The following is an 18806-nucleotide window of genomic DNA, read 5'->3' as shown; positions in this document are numbered from 1 at the left end:
CAAGACCAAATTTGTTTCCAATATTTGTCTAATCCCACCATAAATCTAGGACCCTAGGTGAGTAACAGTGCAACAATTTACAGGAACACACAAAAAAGTCTATCAATGAGACTGAAAATACATCTATCAAAAATGCTGCCACTTCTGCCAAGTGTAACAAAAAGAACAGGGAACCTTGTGACAAATTCAACAAGAAATAAATAAACTCACCACAATGGAATGTCAAATATCAAAATAACTATACAAATAGAACAGGTATATAGTAAGAGACCAAAGCTTCGCTCATGAAAATCCAAAAATGTAAAGGGGAATGATACCTAAAACACCTATTACTTAAGGAACCACTAATGGAGAAAAGGCATATAAGTCATGATGTTCAACAGGTGTAAACTATGAGGACCCTAAACAAATGCTCTCATTTCATCTGCGACATTGTGTCCATGGGGAACAAGAGTATCCAGAGAGAATATGAAATATGCTTCCTGTTTTTGTAAAAGTAATTTCAAATTGGTATTCTCGTAAGGAAGTGATCTGAAATATTTTAAAACAAATTTTTTAAATTCAGACCACTGGTGATTCATTTGAATACAATATGAAACCATTAGTGGTTCCTTTAAATAAGTAATAGGTGTTTTAGGTATCATTCCCCTACTTCCTATTAAAGGAAAAGGTTTAGTCAGGTATCCAACGATAAATCAAACAATTGGTATCATATTACTATTTTCAATACTATGTTGTTCCATGCTGCTTCAAATATAACTGGGTTTTATTATTATAAGCCACTTCTACCAAACAGCTTACCCTCCATCAAACACCCTTTGAAAGGTCTTACATACCTTCCAAAATGCAACAAACAAACACTTCTTCGCTGATACTGGTAGGCCATTCCAGAGAATTGGACCTACACAGAAAAAGCCCATTATCTGACTGTTACTACCAAGAGAAAATGCTAAGAGAAGTCTACCAGAACACTATAGTGGAACATGACAGTAAAGAGAGAGAGCTGGTATTTTTGTAGGTTTGAATTCCTTACTAATGAAGCCTGGTGGTACTAACAAGGGAAGTTGCTCTGGCCTTCAGAAGGCTCTGAAGCAGCACTATAGGTGCCACATCCCAGGCATCAGAATCCTAACCACTGAGACCCCCAGTTTCCTTGGGGTTTTAGATCTCTGTTAAGAAAAGATAACTGAATTAAGGCCCTGTTAGGATACTATGACAGCTAAAACATTTTGCTATTTCTTTTCATAAAGTCCAAAAAAGTTTAAAATCATTACAAGATCTCTTGTTTCTTTTCAGAATTTCATCTAGAAATTCTAGATTCATCTAGAAATTTGCTTCTTTCAGTTTAAAACAAGCTATTTTGAGGAACAAAACTGATGACAGGAATGATATCATGACTAGTCTGACATTTCCAGAGCTGCTAAAGTGACCTAGGAATTTAATAGTTTAAATAAAAAGTTGAAAGATAATCCAGGAACTTTGAAAATCTGGGGATATTGAATGCCATTAATTTTGGTTGTGAAGCAACCAAATCATTAATCATTTGAATGCAAGCATGATCAAAGCAAAAATGCTACATCCAACCTCTTTCTATGTAATCATTATCTTCACTTTCATCACAACAAATGAAAAGTTTAGTTCCCTTCCCTTTTTATATAAATAAAAAAAATCCATTTGGAATGTTTGTAAGATGTCACATTGCTGGGCATTTTTAAGGTCCCAAGTAGGGGTTGCGCATTTGGCTAATCTGAGCTAGAAAAGCACCTGTGATCCCTTTAAATGCCTCAAGCATCACAACTTGGATGGAGAAGGCATTTAAGGGACTGAAATCCTTGGTTTAAATGTCTTGGGTGTCTCAGCTAAGAGTGGAGAAGGCATTTAAAGGGGCCAAGATCCCTTTAAATGGCTCAGACTCAGCGTTAACTTCAAGCCATGACTTCAAAGGGATTTAAAGGGATTTTATATTGCAATTTTAATATTTGTTTGTGAACCACCATGAGACAACTAGTCTTGAGTGGTGGTATATAAATAGAAACATAAATAAAGTCAGAGTCCAGTAGCACCTTTAAGAGCAACAAAGATTTATTCAAGGCATGAGATTTCGAGTGTCTGAGGAAGAGTGCTTGCACTCGAAAGCTCATGCCTTGAATAAATCTTTGTTGCTCTTAAAGGTGCTACTGGACTCTGATTTTATTGTGCTACTTCATACCAACATGGATACCCATTTGAATCTATCAATCAATCATTCAATATTTAAATAAATAAATTAGAAGTGGAAATATAGCTGGCCTAAAAGGAAGCTTGCTAGGTGTCATTTTTTTTAAAAGGATGTCTATTCATTAAAGAGGGAAATTAGTTGAAAACCAATTTTGCAATGTGAATAAATTGTGGCTTTTCTTACAGTGATACATATGTCGATAGCCAGTCGACATATGTCGAGAGCCAGTTTGGTGTAGTGGTTAGGAGTGCGGACTTCTAATCTGGCATGCCGGGTTCGATTCTGCACTCCCCCACATGCAGCCAGCTGGGTGACCTTGGGCTCGCCACAGCACTGATAAAGCTGTTCTGACCAAGCAGTGATATCAGGGTTCTCTCGGCCTCACCCACCCCACAGGGTGTCTGTTTTGGGGAGAGGAATGGGAAGGCGACTGTAAGCCACTTTGAGCCTACTTCGGCATCACACAGAGGGGCCTGGCCAATCCCTTTAGGGCATGCAGCTCTCTCGCCATTGTGCATGAGCTGCGTGGCCTACACAGGGAGCATCCTATGGCACCGGCACTGCGGGGGGGGCCACCGCACTCCTCTACCGGGGGGAGCTTTCAAAGGGCTGGGCTCTGAATCTAGTTTTATTTTATAATGGCAAAGTTTTCTATTTTCCAGAAACCCTGCTTTGTAAGTGTGATTTTGATGGTGGGTTCATGTGGCCATTTTTCTACTACCGCCAGCTTTTTTTTTTCTTTTAACATCCAAGCATAAGATACATGTAGAATTCACCGTTAGGAAACACTGAATGAAAGAGTCAGCCCAAGTTAAGCAAATCTGATTTTTTTATGATTAAGCTGGGAGAAAAATGAGTTGATCATTCAAAAAATCTGGATGTAGATCCTTCTGTAGGATGAATATTACTGAGTGTTCCTGCTGAGAACTGTTAGCTTGGCATCTCTGAAGACTTAGACTTTGCTCAAAAGTAGAGCAACATAGGTGATGAAAGAACAAAGTTCTATGATTTATCTCAGGCACTTGAAAAAGGAGTTTGTGCAGCATGCATGTTCAGCACATACCTCTGTGCTGCACTGTGACCTATAAATATTCCCTTTTGTGTAATATGGTAGTTTTTCAAGTTCATGGGGTACAAGGACTAACCTGTTAACAGTTACAATGATTGCCTCTTTTGAAAACAGCAGTGGCAATTCTTGTTAGGTTCTTAATAGCAGAGACAATTCCAGGTTCTTATTTGTTAGATTACTATCCTGCCAGAACACCATTCATAGTTCTCCCACTCTGACTTTGTCTAGACAGCAACCCATGGTACAATGGCAGGCTAAGGAAAGGCATGACTGGCTCAAATCCCATCCCCATCCTTTACACCAGGGGTAGTCAACCTGTGGTCCTCCAGATGTTCCTGGACTACAATTCTCATGGGCCCCTGCCAGCAAATGCTGTTAGGGGCTCATGGGAATTGTAGTCCAGGAACATCTGGAGGACCACAGGTTGATTACCCCTGCTTTACACACAAGAGTGTGAGGAATGAAAAAAAAGAAAGAAAAAAAAACTTCGTGAAATGACATAATTAGGTCATATCTGGTAGTGTTAGCATTGAGCTAGGTACAAGGATTGCTGCATCAACATTGTTGTAATGGTAGCTTTTATGCACAAAAACGCAGTGCCAAGTGTTCATCTCTCACCCCACCCAATGTTTGGGGCCTACATGAGGCAGAAGTGTCTTTGTGAACAGAACACCATTTGCTAGACCAAGACTGTAACAAATACCTTTTTTTTTTTTTTGTCTGAAATGCTCTTGGCAGGAGAGTGGGGTGAGTGGGTCAGGAGAAAAAAATAACAAACTCTGCTTGAAGAACTCACAGAAGAACAGTATGAGCATATGAAAAAAAGAGCAGTGACTCACAAAAGCTCATTCTATGCCACATATTTGTTAGTCTTTAAAGGGCTACTAGATTCTTGCCTTTTTCTACGATATGAAACACTGTAATGGAAACACCACTCACCACTCACATTAATATATCACATCATAATTCTCTCTGTTTATGAGACAGGGCAGTGAAATACCAGAGCAATATGAATATTGTCTGATAAAACCCTCATATTATGTTGTTACTGCTATTATGAGACTGTGTAGCATATTGGATTTTATACAAAAGACCAAAATAATAGCAGTGCTCACATAGCAGCCCCAGCTGTTGATGACCAGAGTGGGGGCTCCAGTTGATGCTTAACCATATCAGCCACTAAGGCAAGATTCCCCCACACGCACACACGCACACACACACACACACTGGTTCTGTCCACTAATTTATCTAGCTCCTTGGCAATAGAGCTAAATGGATTGGATGCCTAATTATCTTCAAAAATAAAGCCTAATCAATTATTGAACTTAAGATGCAGATGTTTTATCAATAAGAGCTGCTGAGAGAGAAAGAATGATTTAGAAATAATTCTAGTTTAAGTTACCCAGGATACATTAAAAATGAAAAAATATAGGCAAAACTGTTCAGAGTCTGTTTATTCTTTGACTTTGTGAAACACGACTTGTGAGAAGCTAAGATTGCCATAGCTGCTACCATAAACCTGGTAGAAGAGTTCCATTGTGTAGGTCCTGCAGAATTTCAACTGGCAACTAATTCCACCACGTCAGATCCAGGGCCTTTTTGGCCCTGGCTCTGGCTCTGGTTGAGGCCTGGCCAACATCTTATGGCCAGGGATTACCAACAAATTGGCATTAGCAAAGCACAGAGGGCATATTGTCAGAGGCAATCCGTTAGGTATGCAGGGCCTAGACTACGTACGGCCTGGAAAACCTTGAACCTTATCTGGAACTCCACAGATCCCAGTGTCTTTTGTTGATTTAAAGTAATGACATTGTCAGTCTTTTGATTATGTTTGGGTAGATACAGCTCCTAAAAAAGCCTCATCCAGGAACTGAGGCAAAAATTTGTCTTGTGAGCTCCTTCTATGTAGCCCTGTTGACTTGACCTCTGTGGCAGGGGAGGGAGTTAAAACAGAGTGACTCCCACATAGCCCAAGATGATTTAAGAAGGGGCATTCAGGGAAGATACCCAGGAGGAATGTACTGAATATACTTCTTCTAGTGGACAGTGAATAAGGAATGTCTTCTCTGAAATACTGGCATTGTGCTTTCAAAGAGTGAAGTTAGTTAATTTTTATTAGCTTCTCTTTAATTGAATTTTGAGAGAGAGCTCTGATTACCAATTCAGTACAGGAAAATATAAAAGGAATGCATTGCACAGCTATCCAAATAGATATATTAGTTTCAATCTTCCCCACTGTTGTGCAGGAAATTATTGCTATCTGTTTGGTAAAGGGAGATAAATATACTTATTGTAGTATTAATATTGACCCAAGGGAGTATGTGATCAGCCCCCTTTCTCAAGACTAAATATGGATATAGACTTCAGGATACATGGCTACAGATTAGCTTGCTGCCTTCCAGAAACTCAGTTCAAAAGCAAATTAAAAACATATTGTTTGCACTGTATTATATCACAAGACTTAATAAAAACACCTTAAGTTGCACTTTACTAAGCTATTCTGTACAGTACATACATTTCAGTCCTGAGATCTTAAAAATATATAATGGCTATACTGGTTGATACCATGGTATTTTCTCATTTCTGGGAAACAGAGACATAAAGAAGTTTGTTGTTTCTTTTTATTGATCCCACTTGGTTGAGACTAAACTAAACAAACAGTTGAGTGTCTTGTAGACCGTCTTGTAGACCAGCTCCAGATGAAAATTATCAAGTCAATTTTTTAAAGAGATTAACTTTGTTTCTGTCTCAGTGAATAATTTGTGCATGAGATGCTCCATATCAAATAGAGAATTACATTTCAAAAGCGAGTGGGTTGTACTCATCATCAAATGCAGGGACATACAAGGGAGAAACGCAATACCGGTAGTTCACTTCGCAGGCATAGAGATTCAGCCTGTCCTGTCCCTACCAGACCATGTGGTTATTCGACACATTTATCCGGCTGCTGCTTCAGCTGTGTACACAGAAACATTGTGCAACTATCTTGTGCAACCCCCCCCCCTCAGGATTATTCCTAACCATGTTGCATCTCATCTTGTTCAGGCTATGATTGCCTTTTGTGTAAATGTATCATAACCCACACAGTTTATAATAGATTGTTATCTGTGCTTAACAATTATTGTGTACAATATTTCCAAAATGCCTACTCCCTTACGCTTTATAAATTCATCTGCTATCTCAGACTTCTGATTTCAAAGCTGCTATAGTCTGTTCTTGTACTCTTCCAAATGTTAATTCTCTCCTTCACACTAACTCCTCAAAAATGGGGAGCAATGAAGGCTTTTAATTGTGCTGTATAGCCTTTGGCTAGCTAGAGCAAAGCTACCGCAACTGTACAGTTGGAACCTAAAATTCTTCTAACTAACCCAGCAAATCTGGAAAAAAAATAGAGATGAAAGAGGAAATTGAAACTGTATAATGTAAATGATTTTATGCCATTTTAAGTGTATTGCCTTAATGATAGCAGTTCATAAATTTTTCTAAAATGAAAACTTCATTCTGATAAAATGGAGCCCTGTTTTCTGGAGATGTTGATCATTCAAGGCATGGACACTAGTGAGATAGTATCTATGCAGTGTTAGCAAATATGATGTACAAACCTGTAATTGACCTTGTGATGAATAACAGCAGTAGTGCTAGCCTTAGACCTTTCAGCATCTAAAGTTAGAAACCTAAATACATTCAGATCATTTAAAGTGGAAGAAAGAAATTGATCTTGGAGTTAAAAAAAACAGCTTCTCCCCATGAATCTGTCATCCAAAGTGACTTTTTCCTTTGCTTTCCGGTACAGTTAGACCAATAAGTACATGGAATGTTGTTGCTATATGGTGGATCTCTAGTTAGAATTTTCTGGCATTTATTAATTTTCTTTGTGTGCCACCCACTTAAAACTGCAATCCCATGACAAATATTCAGCTGCGCTAGAACATTGCATACAACTACAGAGTGAGTTTTGTGTTTGAGCACAGATTAAAATTTTGGTTGAGCCTATTCAAACCCAGTATTCTAGCCACAGAATCACATTTGCATTGCATGCAGACAAACAATTTAAAAAGACTTACAACACTGCAAATGTACTTTGAGCTCTTTTCTCAAAATCATTTTCACCAGTGTACTACACATAGGGGCAGATGTTCCATGGCTTCTCCTACCTCTTCCTCTCTGGTTCATTCATTGGGGGAGCAAAGCAACAGCAGGGTTGGTTTGTCTAAGATTCTAATGGTGCTTTTTGAGGATAAATCTTCAAAAATTCATTTTATTAAAGCAGTTCTACATTCGCCTCCCCCTCATGCGCGCAATGCACCAAGCACTTGGGATGGATAGTGTCCATGCCATCAAAAGGGGAGGGGTTAGTTTTCATAGAAGATCTGATGCCCACAAAAACACATGAAATACAATCTAAACAGATACGAACAGCAAAAAATAATAAGCAAGATGGTGATCACACAATCCCTTATTAGGCCCATTTGTCAATCTTGTTTTATTTTCCCATGCTATAATTCTCCATGATCAAAATGGAACTAATTTGGGCAAGAGGTGTGATGATTTCTTTCCTTATGAGAAGGGCGAATGGGACTTACCCCGGGCGCGTTTGCCGTCGCGGGGAAGCCCTCGCCGAAGAGAAGAGCAGGGCAGGGACTACGCGTCCCAGCGACCCCTGGGGCGACGTCCGGCAGCGCGGCAAAAGGATGGCTGGGGGAGGAGGGGGCCAGGTCGGCTCTTCCCAGCCTCCTTTGCCCGCGCCATATAGGGAGGCGGCTGAGAGGCTTCTGCCTCTTTCCCGCTTCTCTGCCGACGAGGTTGCCCACCCTCCCTCCCTATTTTACGTGGGGTTATACAAATTCAATGTAATTTCTCTCTGGCATTGTGCCAGCTGTTTTGAAGTTAAGATAAATAGAAAAATGTTAAGAATTTACATATAATTATATGCTTATGTTTATGTTTGGTATATTGCTAAAATCTTCATTGTCACAACTGGCGGGTTTTGGGCATGGGGGAGGAACCATTGGCAAGCAAGCCCAGCCTGCGTGCTGGCATGCTCTTGTGGGGGGCCTCCGTAAGAGGCTGGGGGTAAGCGGTGCCGAGAGGCCATCACTCATGGAGGATGAGTTGGGACGGCAGATCCGCATTTCCGGGTGGCCCGGAACCCGGCAGGGGTTCACGCCTCAACGGGTTCCCAAGAGGTGGTCACCTCCCCATTTCATCCATCAGGGCATTGGGGGCACGGGGAGCCCGATGGGGTGTTGGAGGGCCTCGTGCATACCTGATGATGTTGCGTGTGGCTGCCTTGTGGTCAGGGGACCACAAGAGCGCTGGTTCGATTCTCCCCCATGCTGGTCAACGCTCTATCGTTAATAAAAGTTGTGGCCTGTTTAATGCCATTAAGTGTCTGTTGGTTTCTTTGGCGAAAAGTATTCCCCTGCACGGCAGCTATCATGGATTGCATTCCTAGAACTGTGATGGGGAGTTATGTATTTTAGAAGGCTTGTTCCCTAATTTATCTACTAAGCTCATAAAAATATAGCAATTAAGAACATCAGTATAAGTGTACTAAAAATGTACCAGTCTGGACAGATTTAAAGCACAAACATACAAAGGCCTTCTGGAATAAATTAGTCTTTAAATTTTTCCAAGAGACCTTAAGGATTAGACAAATATGCTTCTTGGGAAAAGGATTTCTACTGTCTCGGGGGTACAACACAGAATGCCCTGCTGTGGGTTCCCATCACCCAGTCCTAGGAAAAGGTGGGTTTTTGCAATAAGGTAGGACCAGGCATGGTTCATACAGGTTCACGCAGTCCTTCAGTTATTTTGGATCAGCCCATATTGGGCATAACAGGGCAGGACTAATGGAACAGACCTCTCTAATTTCCTGCGCTGACCCTCCTTCTTGATCTTGAGGGTTTGGAGAATAGAGTTTTGAAATCTTGAAAAGGTAGGATAGAGTTTAAGAGTCTGGTCAGAAATTGTCCCTCTTTTGTGAAATTTTTGCTAATTTTCCTTCTTGCCCATGTGGTCTTCCACACTGAGTGAACAGGAGTTCACCCTCAGGAGTAGGAAACTACAGTGGTGAGGGATATTTTCTCAATTCCTTCCATTCATATTTCAAAGGTCATAACCCCATATTTTAGGGTCACTTATTTTGCAGCATGGTAATTCTATAAAGCTATATTTTATGCAAGTACAAAAAAAATTGAAATACATTGTAGAAGCTCAGATCAAAAGATACCTACCCAAGAGCAATACAAATGAACTGTGATTAAATATCCTGGCTGGTGTATTTCTTGGCATTGTACATAGAGTTAAGTTCTAGGAGGAGCTGTGAATTTTCTTGGATACCTTCTGTGGGAAAATACTTCAGCAGTTCAATGGCATCGTTTTCCTTAAATATGCCGCAGAATTTCTTAAACCCTTGAGCTGGTTATTACTTGAGACTCCTGTCATGATCGAAAACTTTCATTTACTTGAGGTCACAGAAGTGGGGGAGTAAAAAACAGGCAAGCTGAACTCTCAGTGATTTCTGGCTTGTTATGCCCCTGGCTAAACAGTTGAAGAAAGGCTTCTGTGCCAAAAAATGTTTCATGTGAAATTAACTTCTTTTGAGTTAAGAAAAGTGGATCCATCAGCTTTGGTTTGTATACAAACCTTTATTTTCTTAATTTCAGGTTTCATAGTCAGAACTTTGAGATAAATATTAAAATGTAGCCTAAACCCAACTGATTTGTTCGACATAACACTGGCTCAGGTGACAGTTTCAGTCATAACAAAATAGGTACTTTGAAAGAACTATAGTCTCTGTTCCTTTCTCGTAATTGTAGGATATATGTGAGAGGGGCATGTTTGCCTTCATGGAAGGAAGGTCATGGAATAAAGAAAAAGTAATTAAAACTATTTCCACAGGAATTTTGCCTCATGGACTATGCTCATATGGGAACATCAATACATATAAGGATGGAAGAGGTGGTCATCCATTCCAATGCCCTGTACCTCAAGTTACCCATCGCATAAGGTCTTTAAACAGAGAATAGACTCGATAATTGCAGGTAGTGTTCAGCAGAAAACTGACAAAAGTGTTGAGTAGAAAGGCTGAACTAAAGATACCACATGAATATAAAGTTCTTTTCTAAGCGGTTTACAGATATCTCCCTCAGTGATCCAAAACTCCTTGTCATGTGGCCCTAAAAGGGTATATGCTACATTCCAAATTAGTACATGTAAATATACCCTTTAATTCTCCCAAGTATATCTTTTAATCCCATTAATATTTATACCTCGGTGTAAAACAGTGTGTTTTTGCTTTTTAGCAGAAAGTTTGTTTTGTGTTAGGAAAGCTCCTTTTCTACATGTTTCTAGTTTATTATTATAAACTAGTCACAAAATGTAAATAAAAAGATACATAGTGCAATCCTATAAAGATTTATTCCATTAAACTGAAGTAACTCTGGACAGGATTGCAGTGTCAATAAAGTTATACAATACCTGCTGAAAATGTCTTAATATACCATAAATTATACATTAATGTCTACTACAAGACAATTATTTAACCTTCAATTTTACATTGCTTGTTCCATTCAGCATAGGACTTCTTGCCATACTGATTCAATTTTATTCACATCATCATCTTTTTGAAAAGCTCAAAGTTTAACATGCATATAAAAAACTCTGATGTTATCTCGAAAAGTTCTCCTTATTTGTATTTTCTTCACCCACGCTTCAGCTAATACTAATCTAGCAACTGCTATGACATATAATACTATATTCTGAAATGTACCTGTTATAGTAGCTGCATAATTTAACAATAATCATTTGGGTATATCTTTAATATTATACCTAATTCCTTTTTTTAGCAATATAAGTACAATTTCCAGTATTTAATAGCTGTAGTGCAGCGGTCCGCAACCTTCCGGCTGCCACGGACTGCTGCGCCAGAGTGGGGGGAGAGGGCGGCCCAGGGCCCCGCGCACGTGCGGCAGCCCCAGTGCAAACGCGGGGGCGCAAACACGCGTGCGCAGCAGTCCGTGCATGTGCGTTTGCGCCGCCGCCATGCCGGCGGCTGTGGCTCCCTCTCTCCGGGCCGCTAGCAAATTGGCCACCAAAGCAGCCGATTAGCTTGCGGCCCAGCAAGCTTCTCTTCCCCCCCCCTCCCGAAACAAGAAGCTTGCCGGGCCGCAAGCTAATCGGCCGCTTTGGTGGCCGATTTGCTCGCGGCCTGGCAAACTTCTCGCTTCGGGGGCGGGAAGAGGGAGCCGCGGCCTGGCGCCGAGGCCTTCACAGCCCGGCACCAGGCCGCGGGTTGGGGACCACTGCTGTAGTACATTTCCATCATTTCATAAATTCATAGAGTTGTGACCTCCAGGTTCCTCTAGTCCAAGCCCTGTACAATGCAGGAACTCACAACTAGCTGCCCACCCACAGAGACCCCAATTTCATGCCCAAGTGATCCCCCCCCAAAAAAACATTAAAAAATATTTAAATAGAGACGTCTCTTATGTCTATGCTCCAAATTGAAGAAGTATCTTACTTGTCCATCTGTTTTGAGGGAACTGGGAGAGAAAAAAATTGTATTTAGTATGCTCAATCCAAAATTATTGCTTATCCAGAGAAAGCCTAGTATAAATGAAGAAAACTCAAAAAGCTATTTAACTAGTCACTAGTGAATGTTGGTCCAAGAGATATGGCTGTAATTCCAGCATAGAATTTAATTTATTTGAAGTATTTTTGTCCTTCTTTCTCATCAAAGATTACTGAAGAATGTTACAAAGGGACAGCAGTTCCATACAAAATCAAATAGTAACATTAAAAATATACTAAATTGACCAGCTACTACAAACCAGCAAACAAAATAAGTTTTAAAACTGCAGAATATAAAAATACAACCAGATAACACTAGATAGCATTAAATAGCATAAAGAAAATTAAATGAACCCTGGAAGAGAGGCAAGTTTATTAACCACATCTTAGTATAGAGCCTGAAAGAAATCCATAGATAAATATCTTTAGATTGCCAAAAATGTGACACTAGATGAAACACTAGAATGGTGCCTGCAGGGAACGGTATTCCATAGATGAAGCACTGTGACAGGAAAGGTCCTGTCTCTTGTGGCCATGCTGCTTATCTTGTACAGTGGGAAGCATATAGAACAGTACCCTTGAAGATTATCTCACTGGATGGGCATAATGATATGGGACAGTATGAAATATCCTGTTCCTAGGCCAGCTGGTATGATGTGTCCACCTTTACTAATGCCAGTCAAAAGCCTTAAAGCCACATTTTTGCACCAGTGTTCTGTATTTCTTTAAATATTAAAACATTTATTTTCTGCAGAGAACCAGTCCTAATATGGCAGAAAGGTAAAGTAAAACCATAAAGACATAAATCACCAACATCAGTGTAAACAGAATCCTCAGCATCATTCACCTTAGCAAAAAGCACTGCTTGCATACTTTAAAGATAAGAACCAGACTATAAATTGAATCAAATAATGGTCAGTGTAGTTGCTTCATAACAAGCCTTATGTGTTCAAAATGGGTCATCCAAAATATCAAGTTGCATTTCACTAAATAAAAAGTTTAAGCTCCCTGTAGAGTATGATACAGTACTCCAACCCAGAGAGCACAGTGCCGTGCATCACAGTAGCTAGGTCAGAACAGCCTGTGGAGGGAAATCCTGATGAGCAAAATTCAGCTGAAAAAAGTGCTCTTGACACCAACCAGCCTTTCCAATAGATAGGCTAAGTACAGCAGCATCCGCAAACTCTGTGCATGATCTGTCAAAGGCAACCCCATGCAGAGGGAATTGGACCTGGTTTACAGAAGCAGCAGGATGATATCGTAGGATCCTAAGGGTACAGCAAAATGATCACGTGCTTAATCTTCATGTTAAAAAAGAAAAAAAAACCCTGAAAATTAGTAGTCCACCAGGGAGAAAGCCTGTTGTGCATCCTGTGCCAGTATTAATGTAGAGGACCTTTGGGAAATGCACTCCCCCTCCTCAAATTGGAAATAATGCCACCCCACTCTGCTGCCTCGTTACCACTTCATTCTCTGCTTATTTAGATCAGGCCCTATCAGTTCAGAGCACTGTGTGTGTATAAAGTGACATTAGGTCACGGCTGACTTTTCAAGGTAAGGGACGTTTTCAGTGATTCGACATTGCCTGTCTCTGCATAGCATCCTTGGTGGTCTCCTATTGAACTACCAAACAAGGGTGACCCTGCTTAGCTTCCAGGATCTGTCAAGCTTGGCTGTTCCTCTTCACATAAATTAAATAGGAAGATTTAGATCACTCTATGCTATACTTTGCTGGCTTTTAAAAGAGTAAAAGAAATAGAGTATTTCCCAACCCAGACAACAGTGCCATGACTCTTTCTTGCCGAAGCCTTTGCTTAAGTTCAGCAGTCACTAGTGCAGCGGTTCTCAACCTGGGGGTCGGGACCACTTTGGGGGTCGAACAACCTTTGCACAGGGGTTGCGGCAGGGCCCTTCTCTCCAAGGGAGTCCCAAAGTGGCCAACATCTCTCCTCTTCCATTTCATCCATACAACAGCTTTGCGGGGTAGATTGAGATAGAGCATTTGTCTGGAGCAGCGGAAAAGAGCGAGATCGGCATGGTGGGACAAGAGGCAGAATTGAACTGAGAAACCCCAGGGGGGAAAAACAATTTATATACAGTCATGAACGATGGATCTTCACGCCATTGGTCAGTTTCGGTTTAATTTCTGTGAAAGAACACTTGCATAATTTTTTGGTTGGGGGTCACCACAACAGGAGGAACTGTATTAAAGCATTAGGAGAACCACTGCACTAGAGAAAGCCAGCACCTGTCGCCTGACTTCAGGCCTCAGAAAACCAGCAAAGTTTGCCATCTAAAATTGAAAAATAATATTTTAATAAAGGCTGGTAATGGCATGCCAAGAGTAGCAGTGGACTATTTTCATTAAGTTTCATTTATTTTCCCAAACAAAACTAAATCTGAGATCTTCTTAAAACTTTATTATTAAACTTTTATTTAGACACTAACTAAAAATTGTGATTAGGCTGCTTTCATAATCTGTGTATTTATTTTGAGGCACTGAATATATATACTGAGATTATGTCTCTGGTCTTGAAAACAATGCTGTCTGAAAGACTGAAATTATTAGAGTTTCTTAAAGCTGATCCTTCTGCGAGGCCATTTCATTTTGCTTCTAGTAGGGATCTGTTATTTCAGTCTGAAATTTTGGAATTCTTTTTCTTGGAGCGGGAAGTTCTAGTGGCCACTTATAGCAACCAGTCCCACCTTCAGGATAACTCCTGAACCTTGTTTTAAAAGTTATGTATTTCCTCTGCTTCTTTAACCTGAACTATATGACCTTAGTTAAATCACACCTTTCTTTCATGCCCTTTTTACTTCTGTATTAACAGTTTTCCTTTCATATTTCATGCACTGACTAATGTTGCAATTATTATGCAACCACCATGGCTTGTGCTAGTTTGAGGATGCAGTGATAGGATTCTGGAGCCACATAAATGTGTCTATACAAAGAAGTGTCAGTTAAATGTGGCTCAGAGCAGTGGTCCCCAACCTGCGGGCCGCGGCCCGGCGCCGGGCCGCAAAGGCCATGGCGCCGGGCCGCGGCTCCCTCTCCCCGCCCCCCCCCCCCGCAGTAAAAAACTTCCCAGGCCGCAAGCTTGCGGCCCGGGAAGCTTCTTACTGCGGGGAGGGCGGGGAGAGGGAATCAGGGCCGGGCCGCGCCCGCGCGGCCCGCGGGTGCGGCCCGATCCACGGGTGCGGCCCGCGGGCGCGGCCCGATTTGCGGGCGTGGCCGGGCGCGGCTCGCGGGCGCGGCCCGATTCGCGGGCGCGGCCGGGCGCGGCTCGATCCGCGGGTGCGGCCCGCGGGCGCGGCCGGGCGCGGCCCGATCTGCGGGCGCGGCCGGGCGCGGCTCGTGGGCGTGGCCCGCGCGGTCCCTGCGGGCGCGGCCCAATGCCCTGCCGGTCCCCAGCCTAATAAAGGTTGGGGACCACTGGCTCAGAGCACTGAACCTATCAAGCATCTTGCAAATTTCTCCTTTCATTCCCCAAAGCATAAAAAAAAAAAACTATCCCAGTTGTGAAGAAAATAATCTGTGGGCAATATAATGTGGGCCTTTTTTCACAAAGGCTCAGATCAATAGCCACAGCTGGAGCTTTTAAGTGTAGAATAAGTCCAAGTCTTCTCCCTACTGAGCATGCAAGAACAATGGCTACTGAAAGCTAGCATTTCAAAAGATCTCTGTCATATTGTGTAGTCTCTGTGTATTGTTGGCATATTGTTTACTGTTATCCCCTTTAATATGCACCTTAGCTCATTTCCTTGGATGATACAGGCCCATTTACTATGCTGGTACTATTGGGCCCATTATGCACGGAGTAAGTCCGCATTTGGGGTGGACTGGTAGCGGCTAAAATCACCGATTATGCACGCCGCAGGCGGCAATCGGGTGCAGAGTCAGTGTATGCCGCCGAAAAAGCCGCATTAGCGAGATGCGGAAAAAAGTGGAGCTTCCCGGGACCAGGGCGCAACCAGAAGCGGCTCCGGAGTATCCACGTGCATAATCGGATACTCTGGGTTTTGCCACCATTGCGTTCCGTCCCATGCGTAATCGGTTTGTTTCGCTTTTTCCTCCTCCTCGTTCTCCATGCCACCGTTTCAGCAGCCGTGCATAATAGGCCTTGGTGATTCTGCCCTCTGATTAGGCCATGTGCTGACACATGCAGTGCCGTTTTCAGATTAGAAACTGTAACTGTTTTTGCTCAGTGGCACAATGGCCTCTACAATATTTTCTGTCTTTTATTTATGGTTGTCTGTCATAGCCACCGCAGCCCATGCCTGCTGTCATCCAGCCCACTGGATCAGTTGTTTCCTCCCAGCCAGTCTTCCAGACAGTATAAAAATATCAGAGTATTTGAAATTGCCCTATGTATCACAGACTTTCATTTGGCAGGATACAGCAAGCTTTGGCTTTAAATGAATCAGCATAGGGTGAAATCACCTGGGAAAGACTTCTGTTTGTTTGTAGTTAATACATTTTCCATGTTCTCTTAAGAAAGATACAATATTTAATTTGATTCATTATAGATTTAGATCAGGCTTTCTCAACTGGGGTTTCCTGACAGCCCTGGAAAAGTTTTTTCTCATGAATGGGAGTTAATTAATTTTTATATATTTTAAAATTTGTTGAAACTGCCCCCCTCCCAAAATGGTCAATAATGGGCCTGGAGGGGGGGGGCTCGGTGGGCATGTACACAGCTATGCTCCCAACCAGATTCTGCACAATCACGCCACTTCTGGGGTTTCTTGAAGCCTGAAGAATGTTCCAGGGGTTTTTCAACAATAAGTAAGTTGAGAAAGGCTGATTTAGATTGTTTAATTAAGTGAAGTTTAGTTAATGAGTTTCTTAAATGGTGCTAAAGAAGTTACTGAATCAAATTTTCAGAGATTCTCTGTGTAATCCTGTCTGTTTTTCTTCTTTAGGTTTTAAAAATCTTCCTGTTCTAATAAGGAAGTATAACTTGAAAAGTCACTAAAAGTCTTTCATGTATTTCTCTCCCCCCCCCCCCCTTGTTGTAGTAATGGCTGTACTGGTTCTCTATAAATTGGTATCTGTACACAGCTAGATTCGGTAGTAACAAGACTAATGAGAGCCACCCCTGGACAAAGATTCCATCTGCATACTCCATACAACCCTGATCCAAACCAAATATCATTACCAAATATCCAAACCAAATATCATATCAATCTCTTGGCTTTCTGTAACCATTAATCTCTAGCAATAAAAAGAATCAGCCTGTCTGTCCTTGCTGCATCCAAATCTGCAGGTCATGCTTGCTGTTATTGTTTGCCTGTGTTCTAACTTAGCGATCCCCAACCTGTGGGCCGCGGACCACATGGGCTCCTTTGACTAATTGGAGGTGGGTCCCGAAGGATGCCTTCTCCCCCCCCCCCCGGCCCTTTACTTCATCCCGCCCAGCCCTTTACAACACACTTCATTGTTGTGGCGTGTCTGTATCTTATTTTAAAGGGATGTTTAAACATTACCATAGCGATCAGAGAGCGCTAGGGTAGTGGTTGAGAGTAGAGGAGTAAACTACCCCCCCCCACCGGGCCTCAGTAAAAGGCGTTGAGTGGTCCCCGGTGAGTGGTCCCCGGCGTTGAGTGGTCCCCGGTGATAAAAAGGTTGGGGACCACTGTTCTAACTGATGGCAGAGAGGGTCATGGAAGCATCAAGTGACCCTTGTCTCCCTTCTTTCCTCGATCCATTTAGGGTGCTTATCACCCAGTCTTCTAGGCACCATCTGCTCAACATCCTGAATATCATGAGCAAAAGTACAAGTTGCAGAGTTTTTACTGTTTTTGATTGGATTCAGTGGAATGTGAACTATAGGCGCACCTGCAGAATTTGGATACAGCCCAGATAGCAAACTTGATCAGGCCTTCTGCCATCGAATGGCTAATTATTGATAAAGCCCAAATTAAATTACTCAATCAAATAATAATTATTTCAGCTGATTGCTGACTGATAAATAGTGTAATTATTAGTGTTGCATGATCTTTCCCTCTGTACATATAACTGTGAAATTATGTAATTTTGAAACCAGTTATGAGCCACATCCACAACCACCCAAAAACAGATCCATTTTTTAAAAGTTGGATGGCTAATATTTTATTGGGCGAATACACTTCGTTGCATTGCTACCTGAGAATTCTAGCACCTCTTTGGCTGTGTGGACAGACATTTGAAATGCAGCAGCAGCTCTGATATTGGTGACAGAGAGAGAAACTCCTCCTAGAAGTCAATTACTGCTATTTCTCCTAGTTCTCCTACCCAGAAATAAATTAGCAACAGCCCGACACTTACAAGGTATGTGGAACACATACCTTGGTCCTTCCCCTCCTCTTTCTCTCTCTGTCTCTCTCTCTCTCACACACACACACACACACATACAATCCTCCCCATTCTGCCATGCCCACACCCATTACCAGTCACTTCCCTGACCTATTCCCTGGTCCCTCTCCCCTCCCCCCAGACACACACCCAGACTCCCTCCCCCTCTCCTTACCTCTTGCAGCAGCACTGGCTACGCCTGCTGCTGCACCTCCCCACCCACAGAGGCCTCATTGCTGCCTCCACACGCAAAGGCTTTGCAGCGGCTACCTCAGCTTACAGAGGCCTCACAGCTGCCAGCATCACCCACAGAGGCCTCACGGCTTCTGCCTCCACCCACGGAAGCTTGTGGTGCTAGCTACACCCATGGAGGCCTTGCGGCCGCTGCCTATACCTATGGAGGCTTCGCAGCTGCTGCCTCCTTGCAGGCACCACCTCTGCCCATGAAGACTTCACGACCGCTGCCTCAGCCCACAGAGGCTTCATAGCCACAGCCTTGGCCTTCTCTACCACCCCCCCCCCCCGTCTCTTCTAGTGTGCTCCCTGGGGCAGGGCTACAGGCGTCACATCCATAGTCATATCCATTTCAGGGAGCGTGTTAGAAGATGTGT

At 42.3% G+C, this 18806-nt stretch overlaps 1 protein-coding gene across 5 annotated transcripts in view; it reads left to right on the top strand.

Moving 5' to 3' along the window:
* The window catches only part of MTHFD1L (methylenetetrahydrofolate dehydrogenase (NADP+ dependent) 1 like), a 188879-nt gene that overhangs the window by 160075 nt on the left and 9998 nt on the right, over positions 1-18806 (top strand). The gene's annotated exons all lie outside the window — the stretch shown is intronic.

Source organism: Paroedura picta, chromosome 1, assembly GCF_049243985.1.
Source record: "Paroedura picta isolate Pp20150507F chromosome 1, Ppicta_v3.0, whole genome shotgun sequence".
NCBI classification, from domain to species: Eukaryota; Metazoa; Chordata; class Lepidosauria; order Squamata; family Gekkonidae; genus Paroedura; species Paroedura picta.
This window is presented reverse-complemented; position numbering and strand designations above follow the sequence as displayed.